Source organism: Podarcis pityusensis, assembly GCF_964106645.2.
Source record: "Podarcis pityusensis genome assembly, chromosome: 16".
Classification (NCBI taxonomy): domain Eukaryota; kingdom Metazoa; phylum Chordata; class Lepidosauria; order Squamata; family Lacertidae; genus Podarcis; species Podarcis pityusensis.
The window spans coordinates 42,588,557-42,600,100 of NC_138041.1; the positions used below are offsets into that span (position 1 = coordinate 42,588,557).

Here is an 11,544-nt window from a genome sequence, read left to right on the forward strand (position 1 = left end):
CACACCCACATTTTCAGCCAGCACATTCCAGGGGTTCACCTCGGACGAGGAACCGGCACTAGAAACACGTTCCCCGGAGGGATCACCCTCGGGGTCTGCCTCAGACCGTTCCTATTGGTGGGACGATCGACCAGAGGAGCAGTGGCGCAGGAAGTGGCTGGGGGGTCCTTGGCAGGCAACGTCCCCGGAGGAGACCGGGGGAGAGACGGACATGGACGTGTTGGGGGAGGACCTTGGGTTCGAGCACGGCGGCAAAGAGATGGAAGCAGAGGAAATTGAGGTCGGCGAGAGCACGGAGGACGAGCCGGACTTATCCGGCTGGATGCACGCCACGGGGGACGAACTGTATCGGCACTCACCCCCACAACGACGGAGCACCCAGTACCCACACCTGAAGGAGGGGAGGGGGGAAGGGGGGGCTTCGAGGGGGGGATGGATGTCAGGGGTTCAGGAGCAGAGGCACAGGAAAGGGAGGAAATAGAGAGCGAGGGGGAGGAGTCCGAAGGAAATGTTAGCGATGACAGCGGTCCGAGGTCTCTGAGTCTGTCCAGCGAATCGGAAGATTCACAGAAAGGGGCTCCCATGGTCAGAGCAAGGGGGGTGCCGAGGGGGACACCCCAGGAAGAAGGGGCCAGAGGGGACTCAGAGAGCAGCAGTTGGAAATCAGGACCAGCGTCCACACCAGAGTGCAGTAGGGGGGAGGAGTCCCAGGCATCGGGATCAGGCGGCGCACTGCCAGTGGGAGGACATGAGTCAGGATTGGCCACGCCTCCATCGGGGAGCGAGGAAACGGTCAAGAGGAAGGTTGAAGGCTGGGCGCGCGCGCCAAGTTCAAATGTACAGGAGGGCGGCGCAGTTGGCAGCCCGGATAGGGAGCCAGGTCCCAAAGCCCGCCGAAAAGAGGGGGAGGAGTCAGGGGGGTCAACGTCAGCGTCAGAAGAATCCAGGAAGGAAGGGACCCCGGGGGGTAGCAGGACCCAGAGGAGAAAGGAGAGACGGAAGAGGTGGAGTAAGGCTAGAATCTTAAACTGGTGTACAGGGGGCGGAGACTCAGATGGAGCTTCGCCGATCTAACCCCTAGACGTAGAGCTGGGGCGCTGCGGCTTGAAAATGGAAACTGTACTTCAATAAAGACTTTTGTACATTACTGCCGGCTAGCGTTGGTCCTCTGTGAGCTGGGACCTGGAGCCAGCTCTGACAGCAGATGTAACACTTCCTGTTCCCTCTAGGAGGCTTCGCTTTCACTGCTGCCGGTGCTAGGGCTCTGGCTGCTGACTGAGCCCTTGCACCTCCAACCTCCATAGGTTCCGCTCCTCCTCCTGGCGGAGGCGTGGATTGCGCACGCGCTGCTTCTCTGGGAAGGAAGGAGGAGCCCCTGGCTGGTTCGCGCCCTCCACGCCCTTCGTCCCTGCTCCACGGACGTTCTTCCAGCTGCACCCCCACCGCCAGCGCCCTCTGAACGATCTCCTGCGTGGTCTGGGGTCTCTCCCCCCTCGCAATTTCATCTTTAACCGAGCCGTGCAATCCCTCCCAAAACAGGTCTCTTACAGGAGCCGAATCTCTGTCCCATTCCAGAGCACTGACCAAAGCGAAAAAGCGGGCATGGTACTGCCTTACGCTGGCCCTCCCTTGCTTCAGTCCATGTATCTGCTGCCGAGCAAGATCCACGTCAATGCTTGATAAAAAGCACCCATCCATCGCTTTAATAAAGGCATCCGCATTTTGGAGCGCCGGATCCTTATCTCTCCACAAATTGCACAGCCATGCTTTAGCATCTCCATGCAAATGGGACATGATGAATCCCACCTTCTCTTGCTCATCTCTAAAGTCTTTGTTCAGCAGTTGCAGTGCACACATTACATCTGCTCTAAAGTTGGGGTACTGTTGCAAATTCCCATCGAAGTGAGAGACCAGACCGCCTGTTCGTCTCCCCAACCCAATCCCCTCCGGTTTGGGTGTCAGTTGCCCTTGCTTCGTAAGCACTTCCAACCTGACCTGGAGATCCCTGTAGGCGGCAGCTGCGTCCTCCTCTCTCTTCCTGGATGCAAGAGCCTCGGCATTCAGTCGTGACACTGCTTCTCTGAGTTCCGCTATCTGCTGTTCGGCCGTCATATTGTCTGCCGTTCGTGAGCTCGCTAGTAGGCACCCGCTTTCTCTCCTCTCCGCGAGGCCGTAGATGCCCACAATTTAAGGGATGGAGCTTACTGTCAGAGCTGCTTCCAGATCCTAGCTCACAGAGGATCACGCTAGCCAGCGATCATTAAACGAAAGTCTTTATTGAAGTACAGTTTCCATTTTCAAGCCGCAGCGCCCCAGCTCTACGTCTAGGGGTTAGATCGGCGAAGCTCCATCTGAGTCTCCGCCCCCTGTACACCAGTTTAAGATTCTAGCCTTACTCCACCTCTTCCGTCTCTCCTTTCTCCTCTGGGTCCTGCTACCCCCCGGGGTCCCTTCCTTCCTGGATTCTTCTGACGCTGACGTTGACCCCCCTGACTCCTCCCCCTCTTTTCGGCGGGCTTTGGGACCTGGCTCCCTATCCGGGCTGCCAACTGAGCCGCCCTCCTGTACATTTGAACTTGGCGCGCGCGCCCAGCCTTCAACCTTCCTCTCGACCGTTTCCTCGCTCCCCGATGGAGGCGTGGCCAATCCTGACTCATGTCCTCCCACTGGCAGTGCGCCGCCTGATCCCGATGCCTGGGACTCCTCCCCCCTACTGCACTCTGGTGTGGACGCTGGTCCTGATTTCCAACTGCTGCTCTCTGAGTCCCCTCTGGCCCCTTCTTCCTGGGGTGTCCCCCTAGGCACCCCCCTTGCTCTGACCATGGGAGCCCCTTTCTGTGAATCTTCCGATTCGCTGGAAAGACTCAGAGACCTCGGACCGCTGTCATCGCTAACATTTCCTTCGGACTCCTCCCCCTCGCTCTCTATTTCCTCCCTTTCCTGTGCCTCTGCTCCTGAACCCCTGACAACACCAAAGAACACGACTTGAAATAAGCGAAATCCAAGATTCTTCTTTCTATGTAGATGGAATCCAAAACAACCTGTTTTGCTTTGTTTAGGCTTATTACAGTTCGCTTTGCTATTTGTGGGTGAATGAACACCGAAAGAACAATCCAAGCTTATATGCTCTCTTTCTATTCATGGAACCAAAGCACCTCTGCTTGATTTGGGCTGAAAACAAACATTTCACTCTGCTATTTTTGGTTGAATGTGCATTCCAACTACAAAAACACCAATTTTAAATAAGCCCAATCAGAGAGTTATGATCTTTTTATGTAGATGGAACCCAAACACCATTTTGCTTCTGTTAGGTGTGATTCTGATGCACACCCAAAAAAAACCCCTGTTAATTGAAATAAGCCCATTCAAAGCTTATTTGTCTTCTTTCTACGCATATGGAAGCGAAAAGACGGTGTTTTGGTATTTTGCTCTCATTACATACTGTCAGGGGTTCAGGAGCAGAGGCAAGGGCAAGGGAGGAAACAGAGAGCGAGGGGGAGGAGGCAGAAGAAAAGATGAGTGATGACGACGACCCGAGATCTCCGAGTCTTTCCAGTGAATCAGAAGATTCACAGAAAGGAGCACCAGTGGCCAGGGCAAGGGGGAAGCCTAGGGGGACACCCCAGGAAGATAGAGCCAGAGGGGACTCAGAGGGGAGCAGTTGGAAATCGGGACCAGCGTCACCGCCAGAGAGCAGGGAAGAGGAAGGGTGCCAGGGATCAAGCGCTGGCAGCTCACAACAGGGGGGAGGGCACGAGTCAGGAGTGGCCACACCTCCATCGGGGAGCGAAGAAACGGTCAGACGGAAGGTGGAAGGTTGGGCGCGCGCGACAAGTTCAAATGCACAGGAAGGTGGCGCAGTAGGCAGCCCGGAAAGGGAGCCAGGTCCTAAAGCCCGCCGAAAGGAGGGAGAAGAGTCAGGGGGGTCAGCGTCAGAGGAATCCCGGAAGGAAGAGACCCCGGGGGGCAGAGGGACCCAGAGAAGAACAGTCAGGCGGAAAAGGTGGAGCAAGGCTAGGATATTAAGTTGGTGTACAAGGGGCGGAGACTCAGATGGAGCTTCGCCGATCTAACCATTAGACGTAGGGTTGCACGCAGCAGCTTGAGAATGGAAACTGTAACTCAATAAAGACTTTTATTTGATGATCGCTGGCTAGCGTGATCCTCTGTGAGCTAGGATCTGGAAGCAACTCTGACACATAGTTGCTTCCAGATCCTAGCTCACAGAGGATCACGCTAGCCAGCGATCATCAAATAAAAGTCTTTATTGAGTTACAGTTTCCATTCTCAAGCTGCTGCGTGCAACCCTACGTCTAATGGTTAGATCGGCGAAGCCCCATCTGAGTCTCCGCCCCTTGTACACCAACTTAATATCCTAGCCTTGCTCCACCTTTTCCGCCTGACTGTTCTTCTCTGGGTCCCTCTGCCCCCCGGGGTCTCTTCCTTCCGGGATTCCTCTGACGCTGACGCTGACCCCCCTGACTCTTCTCCCTCCTTTCGGCGGGCTTTAGGACCTGGCTCCCTTTCCGGGCTGCCTACTGCGCCACCTTCCTGTGCATTTGAACTTGTCGCGCGCGCCCAACCTTCCACCTTCCGTCTGACCGTTTCTTCGCTCCCCGATGGAGGTGTGGCCACTCCTGACTCGTGCCCTCCCCCCTGTTGTGAGCTGCCAGCGCTTGATCCCTGGCGCCCTTCCTCTTCCCTGCTCTCTGGCGGTGACGCTGGTCCCGATTTCCAACTGCTCCCCTCTGAGTCCCCTCTGGCTCTATCTTCCTGGGGTGTCCCCCTAGGCTCCCCCCTTGCCCTGGCCACTGGTGCTCCTTTCTGTGAATCTTCTGATTCACTGGAAAGACTCGGAGATCTCGGGTCGTCGTCATCACTCATCTTTTCTTCTGCCTCCTCCCCCTCGCTCTCTGTTTCCTCCCTTGCCCTTGCCTCTGCTCCTGAACCCCTGACATCCATCCCCCCCTCGAAGCCCCCTCTTCCCCCCTCCCCTCCTTCCGGTGCGGGATCTGGGTGCTGCTGTGTCAGGGGGACGAATGTCGGATACAGTTCGCTTCCCGTGGCGGGCCGCCATCCGAAGTCTTCCGGTTCTTCCTCCCTGCTCTCGTTGACGACGGTCACTTCCGCTTCCATCTCTGTGCCGCCGTGCTCGAAACCCGGGTCGTCCCCGAAAACGTCCATGTCCGTCTCTCCCTCGTTGCCTTCTGGAGACGTTGCTCGTCCTGGACCCTCCAGCCACCTTCTGCGGAACTGCTCCTCTGGTCGATCATCCCACCAATACGAGGGTTCTGAAGCAGATCCCGAGGGTGACCCCTCTGGGGAACGGGCGTCTCGTGTCGGTTCCTCGTCCGAGTCGAACCCCCGGAACGTGCTGGCTGAAAGCGTGGGCGTGAAAAGCCAGTCGTCGAAAAAGTCTGCTGGCATTGGCCTGTGTGGGAAGAGGGCATGAAACTCTTCTTTGAGCAGAGGTTCGTCCAAAGCGTAGCCCGGCACCCAGCTGTTGGCACTGGCCGGGGTGCCCTCCTTGGCGAGAAGGTATTCTACCCCCTCTTCCCCCCATCTGGAGTCCAAAATCTCCGTGACTTCGTTGATGCGCTCCTCCTGTGCCACTCCCCCTTGCCCGGTTCTCTCTCGGAGCGGACCCGGTGCCGTTCCTGGTTCCTGAAACCTGTGAGGTGCCTTGTAGGGAGTGAGCACCGATCTGTGGAACACCGGATGCATTCTGGAACCCTCCGGAAGAGCCAGCCTGAAAGCCACCGGGTTGACCTGTTCTTCAACTTGGTAGGGCCCCAGTTGTTTATGCCCTAGTTTCTTCTTCGCCAACGACCTGGCCGGCACTGCGTGGGCTGCTAACCAGACCCAGTCTCCCACCTGGATCTCTTCGCCAACCCTTCTGTGTTTGTCCGCTTGTACCTTGTATGCGTGTTTAGCCAGCTCCAGGTGCCGCCGCAGCTGATCGTGGACCTCCTGCAACTCCGACGCGAACGCATCTGCTGTCTGCGGCTCCCCCTCCCCCATTCTTTCCAGTCCCGGGAAGGTTCTGGGGTGCCTCCCGTTGTTGGCGAAGAACGGCGTGACCCCCGTGGACACGTGCTTCGTGTTGTTGTAGGCGAACTCGGCGAGAGGCAGGTAATCCACCCACGTCGCAGGCTGTTGATTCGCATAACATCTCAGGTACTGCTGCATGATGGCATTGACCCGCTCCGCTTGCCCGTTGGTCTGCGGGTGTCTAGCCGACGCCAGGTTGATCTTGACGTTCAGGAAGCCCATCAGCCTCTGCCAGAAGTTCGAGATGAACTGTCGCCCTCGGTCGGACAGAATAGACCGCGGCAGACCGTGAACCTTGAACACGTGGTCTATGAACAGTTTGGCGGTTTGTTCCGCCGTGGCCACCTTCGCACACGGAATGAAATGTGCCATCTTGGAGAACAAGTCCACCACCACCAGCACAGCCGTCTTGCCCCTCGAGCTGGGCAGATCCGTGACAAAGTCCAGGGCCACTCTCTCCCATGGTTCGAACGGAGTTTGCAGCGGTTCCAGCAGTCCGGCCGGCGGTCTGTGCACTGGTTTGGCCCTCTGGCAGGTGTCACACCTCGCCACGTAGTCCGCGACTTCCCCTCTCATTCCGGGCCACCAGAAATCTCTGGCTACTAATTCCACCGTCTTCTCCTTGCCAAAGTGCCCGGCAGTGGGCGCGTCGTGCAGCTGCCGCAGTACCTTGGCGCGAAGTTCGTCTCCCGGCACGTAGATGGCCCCTTTACGGATGAGCAAACCATCTCGCAGCTGGAACTCGTCGGTCGCTGCCGTGCCCCTGTGCACCTCTGCCATCTTTGCTTGCGCGAAGGAGTCATCCTGCAACGCTCGTCGCACCGCATCCAGGTCAACTGTTGCCGCCGCGCACGCCCACACTGTCGGTGCGAAGATGTGCATGGCGGCCGCTGGCGTTGCCTCCTCCAGATACTGTGGCTTACGGGAGAGAGCATCCGCCATGATGTTGGTGTCCCCCGGGACATACTCTATTCGGAAGTCGAAATTCGCAAAGAACTCAGCCCAACGTATCTGCCTCTGGTTCAGGAACTGTGCCGTGCGCCAGTGCTCTAGATTCTTGTGGTCCGTGCAGACCTGCACCGTGTGCTTGGCGCCGATCAGGAAGTGCCTCCACGCTTTGAACGCTGCATGAATGGCCAGCAACTCCCTGTCCCAGATGGTGTAGTTCTGTTCGGACTTGCTGAGCTTCCTTGAGTAAAACGCTCCCGGCCTCCAAACCCCCTGCGGGTCTTTCTGCAGCAGGACTGCTCCCACGGCTCTGTCTGAAGCGTCTGTCTCCACCCTCATCGGCCTGCTGGGGTTGACATGAAGCAGCTGCTCTTCCGACGCGAAGAGACGCTTGAGTGCCTGAAAGGACTGCTCCGCCTGCTCTGTCCAGATGAACTTCTTTTTCTTGGAGCTGAGCGTGTCCGTGATGGCCGCTGTCTGCATCGCAAAGCCTTTGATAAACTTGCGATAGAAGTTCGCGAAGCCGACAAACCGTTGGACCTCCTTCCGGTTGCGTGGGCTTTTCCAATCCAACACTGCTCGGACCTTGGCGCTGTCCATGGCGAGCCCTTTATCAGACAACTTGTAGCCCAGGAAATCCACCTCCGTCACGTCGAATTGGCACTTCTCCAGCTTGGCGTAAAGCCTATGTTGCTGTAGCCTGCTCAGCACTTCCTTGACGTGTCTGTCATGCTCCTGCTGCGATTCCGAAAAGATCAGGATGTCATCCAAGAAACAGACGCACGTCTTGTAGAGGAGCCCCGCCAACACGTGATGCATGAAAGCTTGAAAAACGTGGGAGCCATTTTGCAATCCAAAAGGCATAACTCTATATTCGTAGGTGCCCAGGGGCGTGAACATGGCTGTCTTCCACTCATCTCCTTCCCGCATGCGAATGAGGTTGTATGCCCCTCGCAGGTCCAACTTGGTGAACACTCTGCCCTTCCGTACCTTTGCGAGGAGGTCGTCGATTCGGGGCATGGGGAAGTCCGATGGCTTGGTCACACTGTTCAAGATGCGAAAGTCCACTACAAGTCTTTTTTGGGGCGTGTCCCGCTTCTTAACAAAGAATACCGGACTGCCCCCCGCTGCCTTGGACTCTCGGATGAAACCGCGCTCCAAATTATGATCTATGAACTCTTTGAGTTCCTGCAGTTCGTCCTCAGACATGGAATACAGCTTCCCTTTGGGCAGCGCCGCCCCCGGCAGCAGGTCAATTTTGCAGTCATATGGTCTGTGGGGGGGTAGCCTGTCTGCCTCCTTCTCGCAGAAAACCTCCAAAAATTCTGCGTACTTGTGGGGAACCGCTTGCAGCGTGCCTAGCTGCAGCTGTGACTCCTCTTCCTCTCCTTCCTGCCTGGGCACGATGCAGTGTTCAGCGCAAAAGGAAGAGCCGAAGGTCAGCTGCCTCTGGTACCAAGCCAGCGTCGGGCTGTGCTTGTCCAGCCAACTCATGCCCAATACAATGGGCGTGTCCGATAGTTGAGTGACATTGAAGCTGATGATTTCCCTGTGATTCCCAAGTCGCATCACCATTGGTGGCGTCTGCTTCACCACTTGCCCCCCTAGCAGCTCCCTGCCATCCACCGTGACGACCTGCAGGGGCAGCGTGGCAGGCAGCAACTGTATAGCGTGCCGGTCGACAAAGTCCTGCCCTATAAAGTCCGCATTGCTTCCGGAGTCAATGGTGATTGGCACGTCCATGGTGATTCCATTGGGCAGCTGGAGCGACGCGGTGAGCCTCACTACCGGTTTGGGCGGGAGGGGGTCCATGGGCTGTAAAATCTCTGGGGACTGCTTCACTGACACGTCTGGCTGGGCCCCAGTGCCTCTTCCAACCAGACTCCGTCGTTTCCCTGCTGTGGTTGTCCTTGCTGCGTTGCTGCAGTTACCATTGCTGAGGCTGCAGTGTGCTTGTGGAGCCTCTGGGGACACTCTTTCGCCATATGCTGTGGATCATCGCAGATGTAACACTTCCTGTTCCCTCTAGGAGGCTTCGCTTTCACTGCTGCCGGTGCTAGGGCTCTGGCTGCTGACTGAGCCCTTGCACCTCCAACCTCCATAGGTTCCGCTCCTCCTCCTGGCGGAGGCGTGGATTGCGCACGCGCTGCTTCTCTGGGAAGGAAGGAGGAGCCCCTGGCTGGTTCGCGCCCTCCACGCCCTTCGCCACTGCTCCACGGACGTCCTTCCAGCCGCACCCCCACCGCCAGCGCCCTCTGAACGATCTCCTGCGTGGTCCGGGGTCTCTCCCCCCTCGCAATTTCATCTTTAACCGAGCCGTGCAATCCCTCCCAAAACAGGTCTCTTACAGGAGCCGAATCTCTGTCCCATTCCAGAGCACTGACCAAAGCGAAAAAGCGGGCATGGTACTGCCTTACGCTGGCCCTCCCTTGCTTCAGTCCATGTATCTGCTGCCGAGCAAGATCCACGTCAATGCTTGACAAAAAGCACCCATCCATCGCTTTAATAAAGGCATCCGCATTTTGGAGCGCTGGATCATTATCTCTCCACAAATTGCGCAGCCATGCTTTAGCATCTCCATGCAAATGGGACATGATGAATCCCACCTTCTCTTGCTCATCTCTAAAGTCTTTGTTCAGCAGTTGCAGTGCACACATTACATCTGCTCTAAAGTTGGGGTACTGTTGCAAATTCCCATCGAAGTGAGAGACCAGACCGCCTGTTCGTCTCCCCAACCCAATCCCCTCCGGTTTGGGTGTCAGTTGCCCTTGCTTCGTAAGCACTTCCAACCTGACCTGGAGATCCCTGTAGGCGGCAGCTGCGTCCTCCTCTCTCTTCCTGGATGCAAGAGCCTCGGCATTCAGTCGTGTCACTGCTTCTCTGAGTTCCACTATCTGCTGTTCGGCCGTCATGTTGTCTGCCGTTCGTGAGCTCGCTAGTAGGCACCCGCTTTCTCTCCTCTCCGCGAGGCTGTAGATGCCCACAATTTAAGGGATGGGGCTTACTGTCAGAGTTGCTTCCAGATCCTAGCTCACAGAGGATCACGCTAGCCAGCGATCATCAAATAAAAGTCTTTATTGAGTTACAGTTTCCATTCTCAAGCTGCTGCGTGCAACCCTACGTCTAATGGTTAGATCGGCGAAGCCCCATCTGAGTCTCCGCCCCTTGTACACCAACTTAATATCCTAGCCTTGCTCCACCTTTTCCGCCTGACTGTTCTTCTCTGGGTCCCTCTGCCCCCCGGGGTCTCTTCCTTCCGGGATTCCTCTGACGCTGACGCTGACCCCCCTGACTCTTCTCCCTCCTTTCGGCGGGCTTTAGGACCTGGCTCCCTTTCCGGGCTGCCTACTGCGCCACCTTCCTGTGCATTTGAACTTGTCGCGCGCGCCCAACCTTCCACCTTCCGTCTGACCGTTTCTTCGCTCCCCGATGGAGGTGTGGCCACTCCTGACTCGTGCCCTCCCCCCTGTTGTGAGCTGCCAGCGCTTGATCCCTGGCGCCCTTCCTCTTCCCTGCTCTCTGGCGGTGACGCTGGTCCCGATTTCCAACTGCTCCCCTCTGAGTCCCCTCTGGCTCTATCTTCCTGGGGTGTCCCCCTAGGCTCCCCCCTTGCCCTGGCCACTGGTGCTCCTTTCTGTGAATCTTCTGATTCACTGGAAAGACTCGGAGATCTCGGGTCGTAGTCATCACTCATCTTTTCTTCTGCCTCCTCCCCCTCGCTCTCTGTTTCCTCCCTTGCCCTTGCCTCTGCTCCTGAACCCCTGACACATACGCTTTGCGATTTTGGGGTCTATGTGCATTAACACCATAGAACACGAAATAAGCGAAATCCAAGATTTTCCTCTATGTAGTTGGAACCCAAAACAACCTGTTTTGCGTCGTTTAGGCTTATTACACATCGCTTTGCTATTTGTGGGTGAATGAACAATCAAAGAACGATTCCAAAGTTATATGTCCTCTTTCTATTGAGATGGAACCAAAGCACCTATGCTTGATCTGGGCTGTAAAACATTTCACACTGCTAATTTTGGTTGAATGTGCATTCCAACCCCCAAAACACCAATTTTAAATAAGCCCAATCAGAGCGTTATGATCTTCTTTTTATGTAGATGGACACCAAAACACCGTTTTGCTTCTGTTAGGAGTGATTCTGATGCACACCCAAAAAACACCATGTGAATTGAAATAAGCCCAATCAAAGCTTATTTGTCTTCTTTCTACGCATATGGAAGCGAAAAGACGTTGTTTTCTTAGTTTGGTCTCATTACATACACTTTGCAATTTATGGGGTCCATAGAACACGACGAAATAAGCGGTCCAAGATTCTGCTTTATATGTAGCAACCCAAGACAACCTGTTTTGCTTTTGTTTTGCCTTATTACACTTTGCTTTGCTATTTGTCGGTGAATGAACACCGAAAAACAAGCAAAGCTTATTCGTCCTCTTTCTATTGAGATGGAACCAAAACCCCTATGCTTGATTTGGGCTAACAAACATTTCACTGCGATTTTTGGGTGAATGTGCATTCTAACCCCAAAAACACGA

General features: G+C 55.8%; 1 long non-coding RNA gene across 1 annotated transcript; it reads right to left on the reverse strand.

The window, feature by feature from the left end:
• Positions 1-412: 412 nt before the first annotated feature.
• On the reverse strand, positions 413-10,898 carry LOC308466096. Its single transcript, XR_013980665.1, has 3 exons — positions 10,868-10,898; positions 2,961-3,041; positions 413-1,192 (listed from the first exon to the last, which is right to left on the reverse strand). It is a non-coding gene; the product is annotated as an uncharacterized lncRNA (long non-coding RNA).
• Positions 10,899-11,544: the final 646 nt, after the last annotated feature.